Here is a 21755-nt window from a genome sequence, read left to right on the forward strand (position 1 = left end):
AATTACGAGTGAGTTCCAACATTTTCTCCCTCATAAGGCTGTCCCTTTTTAAGAATATTAACCAAGCTAATGTTTAGAATACCCTATTACAGTCATTCCCAAAGTATGGGCTGGGGGCCTCTGGTGGGCCCTGAAGATACTGCATGTGTACTTTTTCACTTTGAAATTATGTCCAGTTACATAAATTCATTCATTTATATAAACGGTGAATTAAAACTGGTAATAGAAGGTGGTTAGTTTGTGATATTCTCATTACCTTCACCTAAATTTACTGCTCTTATATTGACATTTCTGTCCCAGTGGCAGGTGGGTCACACATACGCCTTAAGCTTTGCATATGACTGTGTAGTATTAGCAATTATGTTAATGTTTTTTGAATAAACTCTTCATGGAAATACATCACTTTCTTTGTTTTGTTTTTATTACAGTGAGGATTTAGGATTGGACTCCATGGGATTTTTATGGCTTTTAAGTCGGCCTCTCTTGACTATGGGAACGGCTGCACTATCAGAATACCTTTGCTAGTAATTATAGGACAACCTATAGTTAGGGCGTCCTAGCTGTTTTTTAGTATTAAATAAAATCCTGCATAAAACTGTACAAATAGTAGCATTAGGGCTATATGAATCAAAGTGATGAGAACAATCTGGAGTTTGAGAACTAGTGTACTCTAATGTAGTGAGGCGTAGGAGCGCATGGAATGAAGTTACACACCAATTTATAACTTATGTCTTATTTTGGTACATTTATTGTAAACAAAAACATACTTTTACTTTTTTAAATGCATTTTACTGCTTTCCGTTTATCCCTCCGAGTCAAAGTGATAAATAGGTGGATGGTTGGATGATCAGGGCAGTGGCAGATATGGCTTTGAGGCTTTGGAGTCAAACCAAGCATCACTGGGTTAAAAACATGAGCCCAGCCGAGAGCACTCAGACTGACCTTCCTTTTCTGTTCCTCTCTTACCACACACCCTCTGTTCTCTGTTTACTGTCAACATAGATAAGAAGCCTTTTGCAATCGTGATTTTGTTTATTTGTCTTTTTTCCTTTGTGTCTTTTCTCCTTTGGATCTCCAGTGTAGAAGCAGCACTTTTTGTTGGCACTTTGTTGGAGGATTTTTTGATCTAATCACTGTGAAACGTAATGCGGCAGGTACTCTAATAGCGGTGTGCTTTTCTCAAAATACACATAAGGGGAGGGCACACGCTCTTGAGATGGACAAACTCAAATATCTTTGTTCCTACAGGGAGCACTGCTACTCCTATGTCTTTAGAGAAATCTAAAATATCTGTCAAATTTGCAATTTCAAAATGAGCTTTTTGCTTAATTTTTTTTTCTAGGAAGTGCAGGGTCTTGTTAATAATACTTCACAAGCACAGAGCTGACATGACCTTGACACCACTGATTACACTGAAACAAAAAAGAAAAGAGTGAGGAAGGCAATCTGATAGGAATGCCACTGGAATTCCCCGGAATCTCCCCCTTCCCCTCCTTCCACTTTCCCCAATCGCTGTTCCCAAATCCATAAGGAGTTTTAACATGCAGTACAATAGACAAGGAGAGCTATTCTGCGACCATAATGCAAGGAAATGTTAGCTCACTGCAAAAAATGTCTGGACTACAGAGGCCCCCGGTCCTGGAAACAATCAGCAAGGAAGCCGAGGCAGGTGCCCACCTCCTGTGAAAATATCCTACCGCGACATGAAGAGGGAAGGGCTGGGCGTGTCGCTGTTGACAACAGCAGCAGCAGCAGTGCAATTAAACTATAAAATCCTAACTGCTCTGCATCACAAATCACAGTAGTGAATACCACAAAACACAGGCACTCACATGAAAAAACATAATGCATGCATGCACAAGAACACTGTTTACACTTAGAGCAGGAATGCAGTCCCAGTTATCGTGGTCTAGGTCTCAGATACTTGCTGTCCTACACGTGCAGCATATGCAATGCGCCAGACACAAGCTGCCATCTGTGGAAGGAAAAACAAATAGTTTCATAGTCAACTGTATGCACAGAAACCATATTTCTAAGGAAAAGTGTATGACATTAAAAGTATGTACACAGCCCTGGTTCACAACTTGGGTTTTATTTTAGATTGCTCTGACCAAATAAAAATTAGTACATAGATCGTGCAAAACTACAGAATTTGTTAAAATAGCTCAACAGGGCAACACACAGTTCAGACAGTAAAACTGATTAAAGTTAATTTGAAAAGAAAACAAGCAGTAAAATTATGCAAGTGCAAATCTGACAGATTCCTGGCAGTTAACAGCTCCTTACAGTCTGTGTAGTAAAATAATAAAATATCTTCCTGTCATCAAAATTGATTTCAAAATAGGCATTATATTAAATATTAAAATAAAAAAAACAGAAATCTCCAAAAGTACAGCAGTACTTTGTGATCGTTTGGATGTGTTGTCACGCGTATCTGTTAATAAATGTTCAACTTAGTTTCTTTCTTTGTCTTAAACAACGAATATGAAACTTGCAAAGGAGACGAAGAACAAATAGATATTGCAACCTCTTCTTGTATAGTATCAAGTGTGGGGCACAGATGCCAAAATTTCATAACAGCATACTGTTATATTTTATACTCAGATGTGATGGATAAAACAACCTACATCCTCCTGCCATGGTGTGCATGTTAAAAACACAGTGTACACCAGTGTATTCGTAATTCCACCACCTAGAAAAAACCCTCCTCTCCTCTCAGTCCTTTCCTTACCTGATGCACTCTAGGAATCAAGACATTCTTCAGCATGTTGTACAGAGACTGACTTCCAGGTCACAGGCAGGAAGATGTAGAAGAGAAAAGGAGGAAGTACAAATGATCATGCTGCCTGTTGTGTAAGCTTTTAATAATTAAAGTAAAACATTTGTGAAGTAAAATCTCAGAGGGAAATTGAGTTGTCATAGCAGCAAATATACAACAAACAACAAGCACTCATATTAAATGAGTGTAGAAACAGAGTTATGATAGATAAATATTAAGATAAATAGATAAATAAAGAGATATAGGTATAAATATAAATATACATATAAATATACAAGGGCAAGTACATGTCCAAATATGTCGTGGTGTACAAAACTGACAGGGTGCATTGAGGTGTGATTAATTCTGTTCCACATGTGTGGATCTGACCCAAGTGGATGAATTAAGTCTGATAGCAGCGGGAAGAAACGACCTCCTGTAATGTTCCCTCAGACAGCGAGGTTGAAGGGGGTGGGAGTCATTGCCTATGACTGCCAGCAGTCTTGCCAGCAATCAGGAGGGAACTCAGATCCCTTGGAAAAGGGCATCTGGGATAAAGAAAATCTAGCAGAAAAATTATGTGGAGCTCTCTGTTACAGTCACCCCATATGAGTGAGTGAGTATGTGAAAAAAGCAGTGTGTTTTGACACCAAATTCTCACTCATTCATTCTTTAGTTCAATTATATTTTATTCATAATGCACCAAATCACAACAGTCACCTCAACGCGCTTTAAATTGTTAGGTAAAGACTCAAAGATTTGAGTAAATTTGAAGAAACTGAAGAAATTCTCATTAAGGCATTCCAAAGATGTTACTTTCATGCAAATGGGACATAGAAGTGAGTAATAATGGGTTCACTACATGAAATGCTTGCAGTATAGAGAGAGAAAATATCTATCTATATATATATATATATATATATATATATATATATATATATATATATATATATATACATATGCGCAGTGGTAAAAGTTAAACGTGCCAAATTGTGTGTAAATGATTCTCAAATGGCACTTTTATATTCCCCTAAAGCTCCAACCACACTTCAAAGTGCAACATACACCCATTACACTTACTCTCTGAAACATAATGCGTGATGACGATCTAGGCTCCAAACATTTTGTGTAGCTCGATAGATTACACAGACATTAGAGGCACAAAGTACAGTATTTTCTTTTTTGTGTCCTGGCTTTTTCTTGACATAATGAATGGCTCAGCATCCCATGAGAGACGGCTGCGATCAAAACGCTGCGGCCTCCCAGAGGTCGTCCTTTAATGTCTTTGTGCACACGCGGATCTGATACCCTCCCTCCTTTAAATTAGATCCCGCTACATCCATTAGTCACAAAAGCCTCTTAATATGTCTCTTCAGAGGGAGGGGACCGCCATATATAAAGTATATACCACCCTATTGTGACTCTGAATCCCTATTAGGTTGTAATAATAGGAGGGCATACCGCTAGTCTGGGCACAAAATATTGAAGACCTGAATAACTGTTTCTTCTCACACATCTTTAATATGATAATATGAGTATGGTTTATCTTTTAAGCATGTTTCGAGCAGCACTTTGAGATGAATATGAAAATAAAAACTAGCATAAAGACAGCAAAATAGACCATGAGACAAATGGTAAACATGATCCATGTGTTAACAGGCCTCTCTGCATTGAATCATTATTTGTTATTAATCTCTGGCTCTCTTCCACAGCATGTCTTTTGTCCTGTCTGCCTTCTCTCACCCAAACCAGTTGCAGCAGATGGCCCCGCCCCTCCCTGAGCCTGGTTCTGCCGTAGGTTTCTTCCTGTTAAAAGGGAGTTTTTCCTTCCCACTGTCGCCAAAGTGCTTGCTCATAGGGGGTCATATGATTGTTGGGTTTTCTCTGTATGTATTTTTGTAGGGTCTGCCTTACAAAATAAAGCGCCTTGAGGTGACTGTTGTTGTGATTTGCTGCTATATAAATAACATTGAATTGAATTGAATCCATGGTCAATAACCGGCCCCGTCTCCTTGCAAGGGTCTGGTTAGTTAATGCTGTTTTGCCAAAGCAGCTGGCATGGCTCATTTACACACTTGCTGTCCTTTGGCAGCGGAGCTTAACACACCAGGTTTTGGCATCAGTGACATGGATCTATGTTTTTCTTTTCCCTGAAGGACTGTTATCTCTCGGCAGGTATTATCGCAGTGTTAAGGGATTTAAATCAGAGAACACCTTGAGCATAAAAGCTGGTGGATGCATCAGTTTTATAGTTTTATACCACAGGAAAAGAACGTATTACAAAAACACTGATCAGATTTTGGTTGATTACACTGGCCCTCAGTTAGCACGAGTGCAGCTAACTTTAAAATAACCCTCAGAAAGCAAACAGCAGTAGTCAGAGTTTAATTGCTGTGTTGATTTCCCAAAGAGGCTTGACAACAGTGAGTGAAATTATTGTTTAATACCCGTGCGCTGGTTGCTCTGAAGTCACAAATGAAGCTGATCTGTTCATGTTTATATGCATAAAACATTGAACAGTTAATTAATTGAAATGCAGGAAGGAGCAAAGACTTTGTATCTATTAGAATACTGTCAACCTAGTACATTTTATTTATGGCTGTATTATCCTTATCATTATGCTGTTCTTGCATCACATATTACATATTAACAGCCTTGTGTAGTTACCTTTTATTATAAAGTGTATGGGCATCTATAAAGTAGGCCTGGAGGTAGAGTACAGAGTCATACTTTAGATTTATCATATTACTACACAGTATGCTAAACACTAGGTCCAAATGTGAGACAACTGGGTCCACGTTTTGTCAGAACAAAGCCAAGTGTGTTAAGCCACGATAAGCTCATCTTGGCTAAACTAAACGGATTTCTCATCCTAAGAAACCTGTTTAGTTCCATCTTTTATCATTTTTATCGTATCACTCCGGATTTCCCATTTACCTCACAAAGAGCTGGATTCTCAAGAGTTCTCAGTCACATACACAGTGGTTCTCTAACTTTTTCTGGCAAGCCGCACTTGATAAACAGCATGATAAACATTCCCACCCAACACCAGTTTTATCAATAAATAACATCACATTAGCATCGGCAAACCTCTTTAATACCCACCCCACAGTTTGAGAAGCCCTGGGTTAGGGAATACAGTATGTGCTTCATTACAGTTGGTTTGGATAAATCTCTGTCATAACTATTAGCCTATAAGTTCACAGCTACTAGAGTGTATTAGCTGCGATGAGCAACAGATGATTGACCCCACATGTGAAACATGCACAAAATTTCCTCACAAAGATGACATCATGCTAACTACTAGCTACAATGACTGCTGGCTAGCTTCCAAATCTCTTCGGCTGTCTTCTACGTTGTGCAGTCTGCAGAGCTGATTTGTTGAAGTTAGCATGCATTAGACAGTGGCAAATGGTTCAAGCAGCCGCCTAGCATTAAAATAGTTTTGAATCTACTTTTGCTTTTCCAGAAAGTATCCAAGTTTGACTTCCTTAGTGATTCTGTTGCAGGTCCTAGATTATTTCCCCACTATTGTTACTCTCTCTTTCGTTCACTCCTTTTCAAACAAGAACCCCACGAAAAAGATGAAAGACTCACTTCTGCTCACAAAAAGAAAGAAACCTCACAGCTGAAGGTCAAAAAGCCAAACACCGTGTGACTACATATGTTCATGGGTGTGTATATGTGTTTATCACTTGCCAGGATCTCAGGAGGGAGCAGTGGCATTGTTAATACACGGTCATTTTGTGTTGCACTGAGTGACAGGCGAACTGGAAATGTACGTTCCTGGCTTTCTTAGGAAAGTGCCAGTGGGCTGCGCTCGGGGGAGTTTAACTTAAGGAAATGACACTTTCTCCTGCAAGATCTCAATCTGGCCGAGTGCACTGCCAGCCACAACAATGCATGTTGAAAATGGGAGGGGGCCATGTTATCCTCCCGTCGGCCGGCCCGGTTCCGAGCCGACGGAGTGGTCCGGCTGGTGTGCCTGATAAGCACTTGCCATAAGGCTGTGACAAGGAGAAGGGAGCTCAGCGGTACAAACTGTTCTGGTTAACACCCTGAGTGAGCCTGCGTAATGTCATATACCGCTAAAATTGTCTAGAGATGTAATGACCAACAGTTGTGTGTGCAGTGTTTTGAGGAGGCAAAGGAGATTAGAAATACATCCAGTATAACCAGGAAGATAGCAGGAGGGAAGAGATAAGAAAGGCAGGAGGAGAAGATGAGCTATTCCTATTACAACATCCACAAATACTTCAACATGCCACAGCAAATACACATTTAAACCTATTAAAGATTCAGTGTCTTTGTTTTCACTCTAAAACCAAATAAAGATTCTATATTTTTTACCCCCACCTGCAAATTTCCATACAGGGAAAAGGCAACTGTGACGTGGAACATGGATCACTTTTCTCTGTCAGGTCGTCACAGCACTGCAAAGGCAACAGACGACACATGCAAATTCTGCACGATGTCAAAGACTGTACAAGTTGAAAGAAGAAACTGCACTGCTCATCTGAATCAAGGGTCCTGTTGCCAAAGATGAGGCTGACACATTAGGAACATTTTTAGGATTTTCTTTTCTTTTTTTGAGAATTTATTTCTCTTCTACTTGGTAAATTTTTATGCAAAAGTTTTTAGCCTGAAACTGTTTTGTGGTTTAATGAAAAATGTGGAACAGATCCAGATCTTTTCCCCACCCAGTGTCATCTCTACTGTCATGGAACGGAAAGTCAAAGTTGGTTTCTGATTGGATTGTTAATTGCCTGTAGAGTGTTTTGATGGAAACAGTACTGGAAACTACTTTTTGATGAGCTGTCATCAGGTAGAAGCAGAACACGGCAAAGGTTTTGTTGTTGTCTGCGAGAATTTTCACGCACTATATGTGATTATATCTTCCAGGTGTGAAAAGTAAAGATGATGCCGAGGCAGAACAAAAACTGCAATCTTTAATGCAGGTTTCATAACCAGCAGAGTGAGTCTTGTGTGGTGATTGTGTGTTTAACTTTATGGGCTTTACTCACTCTTCTCAGGTCATACTGAACAATATATCAACTCAGTTTTTCTCACTATTAGTCATTCTTACAGTCCAAAAGGAGGATTTCCCATGATATACTCATTGGCTATCAACTTGTGACTGACAAGTGAGCATATGGCTTCATATCCTGATCAACCGCTTGCTAATCAAATGTGGTTTCAAAAAGCCCAGATGGTGACAGCAAGTAGGAATTCAAAAACCAGTGGATGACATCACGATGGCTATGTTCATATTTTATGCAGCGCATTTGGAACAGGGTTAAAACCAGTGGCATGAAAGCATGACAGAATGAACCATTTGTGTTGGGGTTCCATCTGACAACATCTGAACATGGGTTATGAAAAGCTGTAAAGTTAAAATGAATAGACAGCGGTAAAACACAAGTGATAGCTTTAAAGAACACAATCATTAAAACCCTATTTGCAAGGATCGTCTATCTTAAAGTGCAAATCTTTTGCATCACTAACTTCTGTCATGTGATATACCTAAAAAAAACCCATAAAACCGGAAGATTGCCTCTTGTTGATCTTACAATCACTTAGTATACAACTGGGTTTCATTAGCATCTGGATGCAGCTTGTGTCAGGGTGGTAATAGAAGTATTAGACAGCCATGCAGCACCGCTATTACCATCCCAAATCCTAATTACAGAGGCCAACAGTGGGACACAGAGACAAGGAGACAGGCATGGACATGAACTTCTCCAACAGTTGGGCCCCATGATAGACACACATACCTTTAACTGGGCCTCAGTCACTGCAGATACTCAGCCACCCTGTCAGTTACTGAACACTTTATGGTTTATTTGAGCCCTTGGAATTGCTACAAGGGTGCGGTTCACCACATTAGAGAATACAATGAGCAGCGAAACGTTCAATCACAGGAAAATATTGTTTCACTTCATTCAGCTTACCTTCCTGTGAGTGACAGCTTGCCTCACAGACTGTAAATTCCCACCCATCTGGTACCCTGCTTCAACACTTCAAGAAGAATTATCTTCAGCTGCTCGGAAAATCACATCACTCCCAGTCAGTTCAGCCTAGAGGAGTCCGTGCAAAGCAGGGATAAAGTACACGGTCTGAGTTTGTCACACGACAGAAAAGTGTGTTTCCAGTCACAGCTGCATTTTGATATTAACTGCCAAAACAGAAAACAAAGTAGTCTAAGATTTTCTCAACTGAACAATGCAGGTTCAGGGAAGAACTCACAACATCCATTTTCCTCACTTTGCTGCTGTTTCTCTAGTGCAGCCAGTTTATAACCCAATTTTAAAAATAGGTTAGTTATTTTAATGTTACATGCAATAATTCCTCCTTAGAAACACACGGATACACAACTCCTGTAGACCAGTTTCACAGCTGTACTCACAACTGCACAGCTTTCATTCTTGTTGTGACGGACAGATACTTGTGACAGTGCACCTACGGCATCTGGCGCTAGCATAGCAACACATCTGTACAAGAGATTTTTGCCAGTTCACTCTACTCCACCAGGTATTCCTTGCCTCTATCGCTTCCATCAATAGTCCAGTAAACGATCTTGTAGCTTCTCGTTCAGATTCAGCTCTTTTTTCAAGTAGACCCAATCAGTCCCTCCATGTTAGCATTAGCAGATGCTAACATGTCAAGTTTGTGCCTTTAGTGTTTTTTTTATCTTGCATGCATTTATTTGCAGTGGTCATTAGTCATGGCTTGGGCAGGTTTTCGACACATTTAATGTGTCACATTCCCACAAGTTCCACCTTTCGGGAAAAACATGAATGACTGGAGCTGATGTTGACATTTTTGTGCAATGCTATATGAAAGGATGGTTGCGTAACAACTGGCCTTGCCAGACCCAAAAAGTACTTTTATGCACAAACAAAAAGTGTAAAAGAAGATGAAGAAGAAGAAAATATGGATGTAGATCCTTACCCATATTTGGCCCAGTGCATACTGGGATAAGCTCCAGTTCGATGTTCCAGTTACTTATTCATTGTTAAACTCACAGAAAATTCATTCAGAGCAATTTTGAGGAATTTGAATGATTAAACATTTAGAACTGGAATTAATAATAATAATATTGAAGAAATATGTTTACAAAGTCGTTATTTCTTTCATAATTTACAATCTCTGGGTTTAAGACCAAATATGATTCGAATATTTACAATTACAGTAAATCACGAGAAACAAAAATTATGGGATAAATGGATAAACCAGGCAGGGAAAGGTAAACAAACCTGATGAATCAAAGCAATCACTAATAAACTAGCAATAACTGGAATGTGTCTCTGTTTGTGTGTACTTATGCTTTACATGTCTCACATGAGCCGTAGAGACCGGACACAGACCATCGGCTTCTGACAGGCATTTCAAACCCCTCCTGCCCTCTCCACCGTGTGGCCTCGCCGATAATGGGAACCTGATCGGCGGGAGCACAGAGCGGGTGGTGGTGGAGGTGGTGTTGAGGGGGGGTTATGTGGTCCGTCTTTTGTGAGAAACTCTTCAAAGCGCTGGCCCTCCTATTTGTCCAGTGGAGCTCTTTGTAACGGTATCCTCCACTGTCATTTTGCCCCTTTTATTTTTAGGCAGAGCTATTATTGCTCCCATACCCCTCACATACCCCTGGGCTTTGTGTGCAGGGACAGGGTCAGGTTTTAACTTTTCCCCCCCATGTTCGACTGTCTTTTCTCCCCCTCCTCCGCATGTCGTTCGTAAAGAGTAATGGATCGCAGCGGCCAGCGAGCGCTCTTCTAATTCCCGGTCTCGCTGGAAGCACGACAGCATCTGCTTGGTGCACGGCTCGACTCGTTATTGGACCAAAGTCATGAGATCTCCGTTTGACTGCCCCTGACCGATGGTAATAATAGCATCCTTTCAAAGTCAACTGGCATCAGAAAAATCAGAGTTAAAAAAATAATAAAAAATTAAAAAGCTGGTTTATAGAGTACAAAGTTTTCTGTTGCAGTTTCCAGACTAGACTTAAGAATGGGGGAGGTCGAGCTTTCTCACCCAGCCTCAACCCCCGCACCCCGTGTTAGACTGGCCCCCACCTTACGCATTATTAAAGTGTTCTTTAAAACAAATTTGTATTCCTTGTCTTTCAACACAAAGTGAGAGCTTTGGTATTTAGGCTGTTGTATTACCACTTTTATATTTCTTTAGATATACTTATTGATGTGTGTGTCTGTATCATGTATCTGCTATTTAACTGTCTAGTCTATTGTTTATTTGCAGCACTTTGGTCAGCTTTGTCATTTGAATGTGGCTTATAATTAAATTAGGATTGGATTTTCTTGTAATAATTATTTACAAATAGAAATCCATTTAGTTTCCACACCAACAAATTAAGTTTTTCCCCAAAAGAAGATCCACATTAAAAGGTTATTTTATTACTATTTGGTTTACAGTAATACATTAGAAGCAAAAAAAACCAAACAAGTTCTGTCCTTGTTTTTAGGGACATAACACATTTTTAAGAGCTCCAATCTCATATTTAAGCAAATTAAATGTGAATTCCTGTGTTTAGGTGACAGACTTATTTACACAAAGATGAAATAACTTAAAGCATATTCTAAAAACTTTGCAGTTTAGTTTAGGTTTGGATTTTGCATTTGAAAATGATTCCTGTGTATTTCATAGTCACTCTTGAAGTCTTGCCTAAGTGCAACAGAAGGGAAACAGGTGGGACATTTATAGTAAAGGGATGACAGTGTTTTCTGGGACACGGTGACAGATGCTGCATAATAGACAGAGGCCTTCAGTCCCTGCCTGCTGCCTGTTTGTCTGTTTGCCAGCCCGTTTGTGACCCTGAGGTGTAGCAGTGCGTGCCGCCCCCTTCCTAACGTCACCCTGTTCCCCTGTAATATCTGACATGAGTAAATGAATAATAGATCAGAGGCTTTAGCTGTGCTGTAACTTTACCCGATACTCCAGGACAGGAGGCAGGCCAGAGGCTTCAGCCAACAGAGGACACGTGACCACAGCAGAATAGCCATTCAGTGTGACCGTTGATGAGTAAAAGCTGTATTATTACCACCGCTCAAACACCATGTGGTTGATATAAATGCTTAACTGGCTGCTGGCTACAAGTGCCTCAGTGTGCGCTCAGCTGCCCTGGTGCACACAGCTGTCCAGAGTGATTGATCTGTGTTATCTACAGACTGTTCAAAGTCTTCATCTGTGGCTTTAGACTGCATGTGAGGTCACTGTGCCATGTAAACTGTGTTTTAATTAATTACTGAGAACTTTCTGTAATGGTACTGTACAAAAAGATGGGCATAACCACAATGACTAAATTAAATGAATTCTAAATTTTAAAGTCTCAGCATTAGCTTTTGGACAGCTGCACGTTGGTTTATTTGAGTGCTAATGTTATCAAGCGTGGTTAGCAAGCTGCACTTATGAACTGTACAGGTGCAAAGCAGAGACAAACACATCTGCTAATTAGTGTTCGGTAACACGACTAGAATTTCATTTCTTGGTCCACTTGAGCAACCAGGCCTAGCAAGTAAGGTGCGGCCCAACAGATAGCTAGTGACTACAGCTGCCAGCATTGGCACACCTGTCAATCAGATAGGCCTTACCCTCAACTTGTGAGTTATAAATAATAAAAAAATATAATAAGTACATGAATGAAAAAAATAAGCGCCCATATACAGTTGTTATAAAAGGGGAAACATTTGATAGGTTTTAAATGGTTTTTGAAGCTGTTAAACTGGGAATCTGTAGATATGGACATGCTTTAAAAGCCAGCCCCATGTGGCTACTTCAGGAACTGCAGATTCCATTTTAATTTATTTTTCAACCCTGAAGCGGTCACTAGTTTTAAATTTACTTTTGTCTCTAGTGTCTTTTTCTGCAGTCACCAGCCTATAGCTGTTTTGCCTACTAAGGCTGGGAACTAATATGGGATTTTGAGGGTTAGCATCATTGTCAAATTACCTGCAAACAACCAGAAATGTAAAGCAAACATTTATTCAAAAATAGTACCATTGAACAATCTCTCTGCTATTTAGATAGTTGGCTATAGTGACTTTTCATAAACTGTCTATATATGTCGATACTGCTAATAATGGTAGATCATCGTGACAACTTGTTTATCTGTTGTGTCTCAACCAGACATATAGTCTGCAGATTCAGCATGCAGATAAACACCTAGAGATGCAGTTGATTTCTGTTGTTTTTAGTTGTTTCTTGATCAAGCATGAATGTTTCATCAAGACCAGCATCAGTTGCCCCCCAATAGCACAAATCACTGTGATGTGTTTTAAACTTTTCATGCTCAAAGCTCGTAAAGTCAAGCTAAAACTGAGGGTTATCTTCAAGTTCATACACAGTATAAAAACTTCAGTAAGGATCTGAGCTGTCACTGTGAAAGAATCATTCAAAAAACAAAAAATATAAGTTCAAAATCTAGAAAAAGTATTTCTGATGCTCACAAAGCAAGAAATTCAAAGAGAGCCACACAGTACAGAAGAAGCCCTGCAGAAGTAGGATGTGAAAGATTTCAAAGACTCTGTAATGAAAACTAAAGCCCCCAGAACAGCTGCCAAGACATGAGTAAGTGACTTAACCAAGTCGGGAATTGTAATCTCAAAGTAGACAAACACTAGAACCCTGCACAGGAATGACTGTGAGGTTACAGACCAAGAAAAAGTCCACTTCTGCAGAAGAGAAACTTTCAAGTCAGACTGAAATATGCTAAGGATGACCTGGAGAAAGATTATGCAGACTTGAAACACGTCCTTTGGTCAGATGAGACTCAGCTAGAGCTCTTTGCTACAGAGATGCTGCTTCTGTTTAGAGAAAGAAAGGAGAGGCAAGCCCAAAGAACAGCATCCCCACAGTGAAACACGGTGGTGGGAGTATTATGCAGTGTGTCTGAAACTGGGAATTTCATCAAGGTGGAAGGAATCATACAGGAAGCAGAATATGTGGAAATTTTGAAAGAAAGCATCAAACAGTTGGCACAAAATCTGTGTGGGTCTTTGCTTTGTCTTCCAACACAACAACAACCCAAAATATACATCACTCCTGTTGAAGAACACAAGACCAAAGTGAATGTTATTGACTGGCCTAGACAAGAAAAAAGCATAAAGCCCTGATTTGAATCCCACTAAAAATCCCACTGGGGTGAACGGTCCACGCCAGAAGACCATCCAAATCTGGAGGAGGTTGAGAGATTTGCCAAAGAAGAATGGGCTGGGACTGTTCGGGAGACATGGTGTTAAAATGTCTTGCTTTGTTTAACAAAACTTCAGAAATACTTTAAAAAGATGATGCAATTTTCCTATAGGGGCTAACACTTCTGTCCTCATCTGTATGTATCCGGTTTATCTTTGCTGGAAAAATACGGATAATCCATATGGAATGAAAGCAAAGAAACACAAAGAAACGGACATGATTCATTTTAAAAGGATCTCAACTGTAAGACAGGAAGCAAACATCTTGGAGCTAGAAGGTCATTGCACTATTAGAGATGAAACAACAGAAGCAATTTCAATGTGCCAGGATGAATAGAAAACAATACAATGAGTCAGCCTGCAGCTGCTTAAAAAAAGGTTCACTTTTCACTTTGAGCAGAAAAATCGGTTCCTGCTTTCCTTCCACTTTAAGAAAATAAGCTTAGGAAATATGAAATCCTTAAGCACTCAGTAGATATACGCTAGAACTGTTATTAATCTGATTTGCTTTTATTTGATCGGATTTTAAGCAGAAACCAAACTTTCTAACTCCACTAAAACTAAGCAGAAAAGTGAGTTAATGTGAACAGTTAGCTGTGATGCTCATTCATGTTGCAGGTGTAATGTAGTATAACGCAAGATGGCATCGCAGACCAACAACCCCCAAACTGTCTTCATATATTTTTGGCCAGATCATGTACCTAAATATTGCAAATTACATTCTTTTTTCCCAGTTAGGAGATGTATTCATAAATCTGCTTCATATATTGTCCCTTCATTTGCCAAAGCGTAGGAGAAAAATGTAGATTTTTAAAGGGGACATGAAACGCTACACATATAAAGGATAATTTACATCATAGAGCCGAGCTCACAAAAACTGACATAGATATAGCTCTGTCTGTGAAGCTGGATTTAAGAAATAAGTGCTTCAAGTTTTAAAAACATATTTAGCACATCTTCTGTTAGTACAAACTGTGACACCTTGTGGTTGGTCGGTTGCAGTCAATAGACTTTCATTAGCTTGTGTTAGCTAACAAGTGACAGAATCGATAACTTTAAAACTAAAGATCAGTTTAAGGGGATCACTTTTGTGCTGTTTTTGGCTTTAACAATGACTTTTAAGTTAAGAAGCAGATATACTGTCCACTTTACTGTCTCTTTAGCAGTAAGTGATTGGTCATTGTTTGGCTAGCTGCACTCAAACGGGAAAATCCAGCTGTTTGTTATAATGTTCGGGATTGTAAAGCACTTGTAAAACATTATAAATGGGGACTGTGTGTGGGAGAGCCTGTTTGAGCCAGGTGACGTGTGGCAATCAGCGCTATTTTATGCAATAACAACATCTTTCTCTTCCCAAGCAAATCTCGACAGTTTACAACATACTGTAACAGTTCACTTCATGCACATCGACTCCCCTTGAAGGGAATTATCAGCCCTTCTTTGTTCTTCAGTGTAAGCTAGTGATAGCTGGGATCAAATGATGCAGGTAAAACATCGGTAACCAAACTACCACACACATCACAAGACAGCCTTTTCAAAATCTTGACAGGCAACAAACGGTGAGATTCAAACAAAGGGCTCTTATTCTAGCACCCAGAAATGTTTGGTTGAGCTCACTCAAAAAAGAAATAATTTTTTAATTGTTTGATTAATTTTATTGTCTAGCACAGAAGAAAACAAGCTCATGTGGCTTCCTGAACTCTGTATAGAGTGTTAACTTCACGTAACAGGATTTGACTGTAAAGCAGTTGCTCAGTCTTACCTGTGAAAGATACTCTAAAGTGATTTGGATTGGGCAGTCAAACGGTTCAAACAAGCCCCAGCTCAACCAGAGCCCAATCCCAATTTAATACTCATTGATGGTCCGTGGCAACCAGAGCCCAATGCCCACTTTATAGCCAATGATGGCAGACCTCCATCTAGTATGAGAGATGAGATCACTGCACTGAGATTCTAACTGGAGGAGTATCAGCACATGCTGAAAATAATTCACTATAAAATGGTAGCTGCAAATCACAAAGCTGTCAAGTCCAAAATGCATGATTGGCTTCGCCTGCAGTTAAAGTGCTGCAGAGAAAATTCTTGAGCTCTATGAACAACTGGGAGAGGCTCACAGAAACAGACCTGAGTTCAAGCTCTTGTGGAAGACGGCAACACACCGCTGTGGAGGTGAGTGTGGAGGCTTCAAAACACACTACAGATGCTCCACACACAGACTCTCATAGAGCTGAAAACAACTAGAGAAGCTGAGTTGGAGATCTAATGTAAGAAGCAGCATGAGGAGATCGAACAACTCCATGAGCAGCTCCTCAAAATGAAAAGAAATCTAGAGCGGAAGTGGCAAAATGCAAAGAACAAGAACAAAGAGCCTGCTGTGAGTTCAAACCAAACTCTGCACCAGTGAGGCCCTTTGTCAAAAAAGGATTTGAGGGCACAAAACTTAAAACAAGAACTGGAAAAACCAAAGCTTCCTACCTGGAAATCATAGAGAAGAAAAACCGGGAGAACACGAGCATCAAAAACAAACTCCAGCAAACTGAAGAAGTGAAGATCGTACTGCAGCAGAGAGCAATCTCTGCAAGAGACAGACCAGATAGATCTCGGACCCAAAATGAAACAATACAACAGTCAAGTCAAGAAAAACAGTCATTCAGATCATTCAACAAATTGGAATATTAGACAAAGATAACAGATGTAAACACAAAATGCAGTTTCTAAATGAAAGTGTTGATTGTTTAGAGGAAAAAAAATTGAAACCTATATTATATATACTGTAACTATGTGTCTTATGATTAAGATCGGAAATCTCATCAGCTAAGAGGAGACTGTAACGTGGAGATTTTTTGTGTTCGGTAAGAAACTGTTGTGTTTGTGTTGTGATACGCATGTAGCAACCTGTGATGTTGTAAACTTTTTGGTTGTGTTGAGAAAAGAGAATATTTTATTGCATAAAATAGAGCTGATTACATTCTGCGAACATCTGCTTTGCCAGCTGATTGCACTGCTCGGTACACTCGGCCTGGTGAGGAAAGTGTTGGACTCCAGCTGCTAAAGAGACAGACAGTGAAAGTGGACAGCATGTCCTCAATTCTTAACATAAAACTCATCGTTACAGCCTGGGGCAGCATAAAAGTAATCGAGTAATCGATTTTGTCCCTTGTTAGCATAAACTAATGTAAGTCTATTAGCCGCACCCAACAAATCAACCACATGACATCACGGTCCGTACTGACAAAAGATGGCGCTAAACATGTTTTTGAAACTTTTAAAAGCACTTATTTCTTAAATCCGGCTTCACAGACAAAGTTACGTCTATGTCAGTTTTTGAGAGCCCGGCTTAATGGTGTAAATTAGCCGTTAAAGTGTAGCGTTTCATGTCCCCTTTAAATAACAAAGGCAGTTTTAGACCTCCATAGCTGAGACTGGTTTGCAGCATAAACTGAACCATCCTGTAGCTGTACCATTGTATTTCTGTCTTAACACCTTATATTAACTGCTTTGTAAAATATTCAGGCAAATAAGTACTGAGAAAAATCAATGTGAACTAGCTAAAACAAGCTAACGTAGGCTAAAAATGTTTTTAATGAACAACATATGGTAATGTAATTTAATAGTGATTTTTGTTTTTTTAAATTATTGAATATTGGACTTTGAGAAGATAAAAGGTAAATGTAGGGAAAAATTCAAGGTGACACAAGGAGCTTTACTCAGAAGCTGCACTCTGGGGAGAAACATTAGCCGGCGTTGAGATGAATAACAAAAGTCAATAACAGCACAGCCCAATCAACACAGTTCATCTGATTCACACACTGACCAGAGAATAATGCAGTACGCTTGGATACTCATGCAACAAATGCATGCCGGGGACACACACAAACACACGCCTCCCTCTCCGGAGAGGATCGGGTTTCCTTCTGTGTCCACTGGCTTATTAAACATTAAGCTCAGCAGCTTCCCTACAGAAGGGGGAAAAAGGCCTCCCCCACCTCCCTCGAACTAACCTTCCCTCTCTCATTACAGCTGTTGAGGTATGAAACAACAGGAGCATGGCCACAACAAAAGAGCCAGAGGCCAAGAGCCAGTCTTTAGGTTGACTCTAGCATTCGCCCAGCGACAGCAGGTAGGCCTGAGTGGGTGACAATAACTGCTTCAACACAATAATGGAAATTCAGCTTTTCATGTGGTAACAAATAGTCCCAGGTGAATATTATACTGGACACTTGCTCATTATCAACAATGCTCTCGTGCCTACACATAGATACAAAGATCAGTAACAGGTGGATATTCAAAATGTAACTAAATTACATTGTTAACCAACTTTGTCTAACCTCTTTAACCCCAACTGTCAGACAGAAATCAAATAATGAAGGAAGATGCGATTCCAAGAACCGACAGTTTCACTCAGAGGTCATTTTGGGAAAGGAATGAATATAAAGTCAATTGTGGAAAATTGTTAAAGAAAATAAGCATGTATGAGAAATGTTTCTTATCCTTAGCGGAGCACTGTCCTCACTCTGAGCAGAGGGGATTTCTCAGCTTCCCAGGTGTTGTGCGGACACTCCCTCGAGTGTGTATGATAGTTTAGTAGTTTGACATCTGACACCTGACAACAGGAAAGCTCTGTGTGTGTGTGTGAGAGAGAGAGGGAGTGGACTCACACAGGCTTAACACACAAGTCAAACAGTAATGAGTTACATGTGACCTGAAAAACCTTTGTTTAGACAACATTGCCCCCTGCTGGAAGCAACACAAATCGCTAAAACTGCATACTAATTCTATTATGGTTACTTTTTAATAAGAAAAGAAAAATGACAAAATTGTCATCTCGTCTAGTTTTAAAAAAAAATATTTTCAATTAATTATACAAGGAGTCAGGGTAAAGTAAGGAATGCAGTTCATATAAAGATGAAGTCGTGGTGGATGAACCTATTAAACACACAACTTTCACCCACAAGATTGGTGTTTGTGTCACATTTAAAAAAAACTACAGTGGCCCTGAGAGGTCAAATAGAAAAATGCCCCAAAAGCTCACAAAACACAACAGAAGTATTTTTGGGGAGACATGTATCTACAGTATTACATGAATCATGTGATTAAAACAAGTTTGCACCTTTTTCTCCCTCACAACACTGATGAGTCCTCCATTTTTTTAAGCGTGGTCATAAACCGCAGTTGTTCCACCACATTGATGTCTCCCCAGAAATACTTCTGTTGTGGTTTGTGAGATTTTGTTTTTCTTCTTCAGCTTTGTGTGCTTTTGCAGCATTTTCCTGTTTGCTTGGTGTTTTCTACAGCTGTGGTGTGCTTGACGTTTCACGGCCACTCTAGAAAACAGCCTCAAGCAAGAGTTTAGGTGAACTTTTTACATTAAAATCAACCCTTCCTCTCTCTTTTTCCCTATTTGCTCTGTCTTTTAATCAAGTGTAATAACTACTCATGTCTAACACATGTGAAAAGTGCGATAAGTCAAGTTGGATTGTGACAGGAAAGTGACATAAAAGGGTTTAATATTTAATAAAAACAAAGATTAACAGATTAATATTAGTGGCTATATTTTTTTTTCTTTTATTGTCAGAAACAAACAAGCCACAAATTTAATACCTATAGCAATTTTTAAGGAAATAAAAGACATTCTAAGAGCTTACCCTCCTTGACATTTTCTCCACTTTCAAACATAAAGAGTATCGAGAATGCAGATGATTTATCTCATTTTTATGTTACTCATTGGAAGAGGAGGGAATGTAGAAATTAGTGGATTAAAGCTGCCTATCAGAACCTTTACCTCCAATCTCTTGACCGTCATGTGACTCTGATCTTCCTCCTCACATCATCTACTTCCAAGAAACTTCTTCTTCCTCTCCCTTCTCGGCAACTTCTGGGAAGCTATCAAAGACCCCCGTGATTTCTTCGATTTCCTGTCTTTTCACAGAAGTGCGCCCTCAGTTAGGGCAGGTATTGATAATGCATTAGCAGTATGCAGACAGAGTGGCAGACATGTCAGTGATTTAATTAGCAGCCATATTGAATTAGTCTGACTGAAGGGGAGAAATGACCCCATAAAGCGTCTCCTCATCGCACCCTCTGGAATCTGCCATAGAGCTGCATTATCGACAGGGCAACAACTGTCCACGTGTCTTTGAAACTACTGTGTAGGAACTTGATCAGTGTTTAATATTTAAAAGTATCCACAAATGGAAATGACTGACAACATTCGTTCATAGTAGCAGTTCAGAGTATCTGCATGGTCCGCATACAGGCTGAAAGCTAGTGGAGTTTAGAATGTCTACAATACGCAGCAGCAAATGTAAACTTTTTCACACCAAGACGTTTTGTGCTCCAACAAACTGCAACATATTTTACTTTCTTTTACCTTTGCTGACAAAAAAAACTTCCATGTATTGTGTTGCTTATAGAGAAAACAGGTCAAGATTTAGATTGATGTTACCTCCTCTCCACATCTAAATGGCCCCAGCGTCAACTTAGCCACCACTTAATTTCAAGCATGTTGATTTAAGCTAACACCACACACTCCTACAAATTACCATAAGGAGCCATATAAATCATGTATGGGGAGGAAAATGCTCTATCAGAGGTGCCTAAATGGCCCTGATATGTATACACCAAGAAGGGAGGAGGGAGCGAGGGATGGCTGATGAACTGATGGAGCAAGAGAAGACGAGGGAGCACTTCAAGAAAGAAAGGGAGAAAAAAAGTAATAAAAACTAAAACTTGTGGAAATTTGTAAGGGCAAAACTACATAAAGAAAAATGTTTTAGGAGTAAGAAAGAAAAAAAGGGCCATCCAGAAAACAAAGGTAAAAGTGTGAGAAGAAGAGATAGATGGAAAGCATACGACTGACTCCTTGGGTTCAATTTAAGCAAAGAAACATGAATATTTAGTTCCCAGTGACGAATATGCAGTGTTGTCCTTTCACCACTGGATGGCACTGTATGATTATCATTGTCCCTTCAGGTTTGTCCTTGTTTCACCTCACAAAACACACGGTTGAACATTCATCAGTAGTGGATTAGATTTCAGTTTTGTTGATATCGCACAATAAAGGTTTTCTGTTTATCAGTTAATTAAAGCAAAAACGCTTAAAAAGTTACAATTAACTTTGACTTGAGTGTACATGCTAATGGTTTGGGACTGATTGTATAACAAAAGCAACAAAACTCTGATAATCTGTTTCTGTTTATTTGAATGTTTCAGCGATAAGATATGTATTAAAATGACTTTTCTCAAAGTCAAAAGGCTCATTAACATAAATTTCTGCGTTGTGATCAGAAACCTCCTGCATCATCATGTAAAAGGACAACTTTTACATAATTTTATTCATTCTGGGATCTACAGATATATTGCGCCGCATATAAAAAGTCCTTTTAGGCAAATGTTTCATTCAGCTGACTTGACACCTGCTGCAGGTGTTTCTGCTGCCACTGATTTTACTGCCAATACTGCTGCTATTGCTTTATCCTCTTACTATTAATTTCTTTATGGCCTTTAGCAGGTTTTTCGCAAAACCAATCAACTGCTTAAATTAGCAGATCCGGGTGGTTGGCTTTAGATCTTTGAAAGTAAAATTTGATTATTCAGGACTGAAGCAATAATAAATCCTTAAACATCCTACTTCCTTTACTTCAAAGATTTCAAATAAGAAACTATATTTGGTTTATTAACATAATGATTGAGTCCATTTTAAGTGGCAGTACCAGGTCAGCATTAACTATGTTGTTTTAATACGTTCATTTTCATGATGAATTCACTATGAAGCTGCGAAACTTGAACACACTGAA

General features: G+C 39.4%; 1 long non-coding RNA gene across 1 annotated transcript; it reads right to left on the bottom strand.

The window, feature by feature from the left end:
* Window positions 1-445: 445 nt before the first annotated feature.
* LOC112843182 (uncharacterized) lies at window positions 446-8819 on the bottom strand. Its single transcript, XR_003215365.1, has 3 exons — window positions 8710-8819; window positions 2732-2783; window positions 446-1975 (listed from the first exon to the last, which is right to left on the bottom strand). It is a non-coding gene; the product is annotated as an uncharacterized LOC112843182 (long non-coding RNA).
* Window positions 8820-21755: the final 12936 nt, after the last annotated feature.

Source organism: Oreochromis niloticus, linkage group LG19 (assembly GCF_001858045.2).
Source record: "Oreochromis niloticus isolate F11D_XX linkage group LG19, O_niloticus_UMD_NMBU, whole genome shotgun sequence".
In the NCBI taxonomy this organism is placed as follows: domain Eukaryota; kingdom Metazoa; phylum Chordata; class Actinopteri; order Cichliformes; family Cichlidae; genus Oreochromis; species Oreochromis niloticus.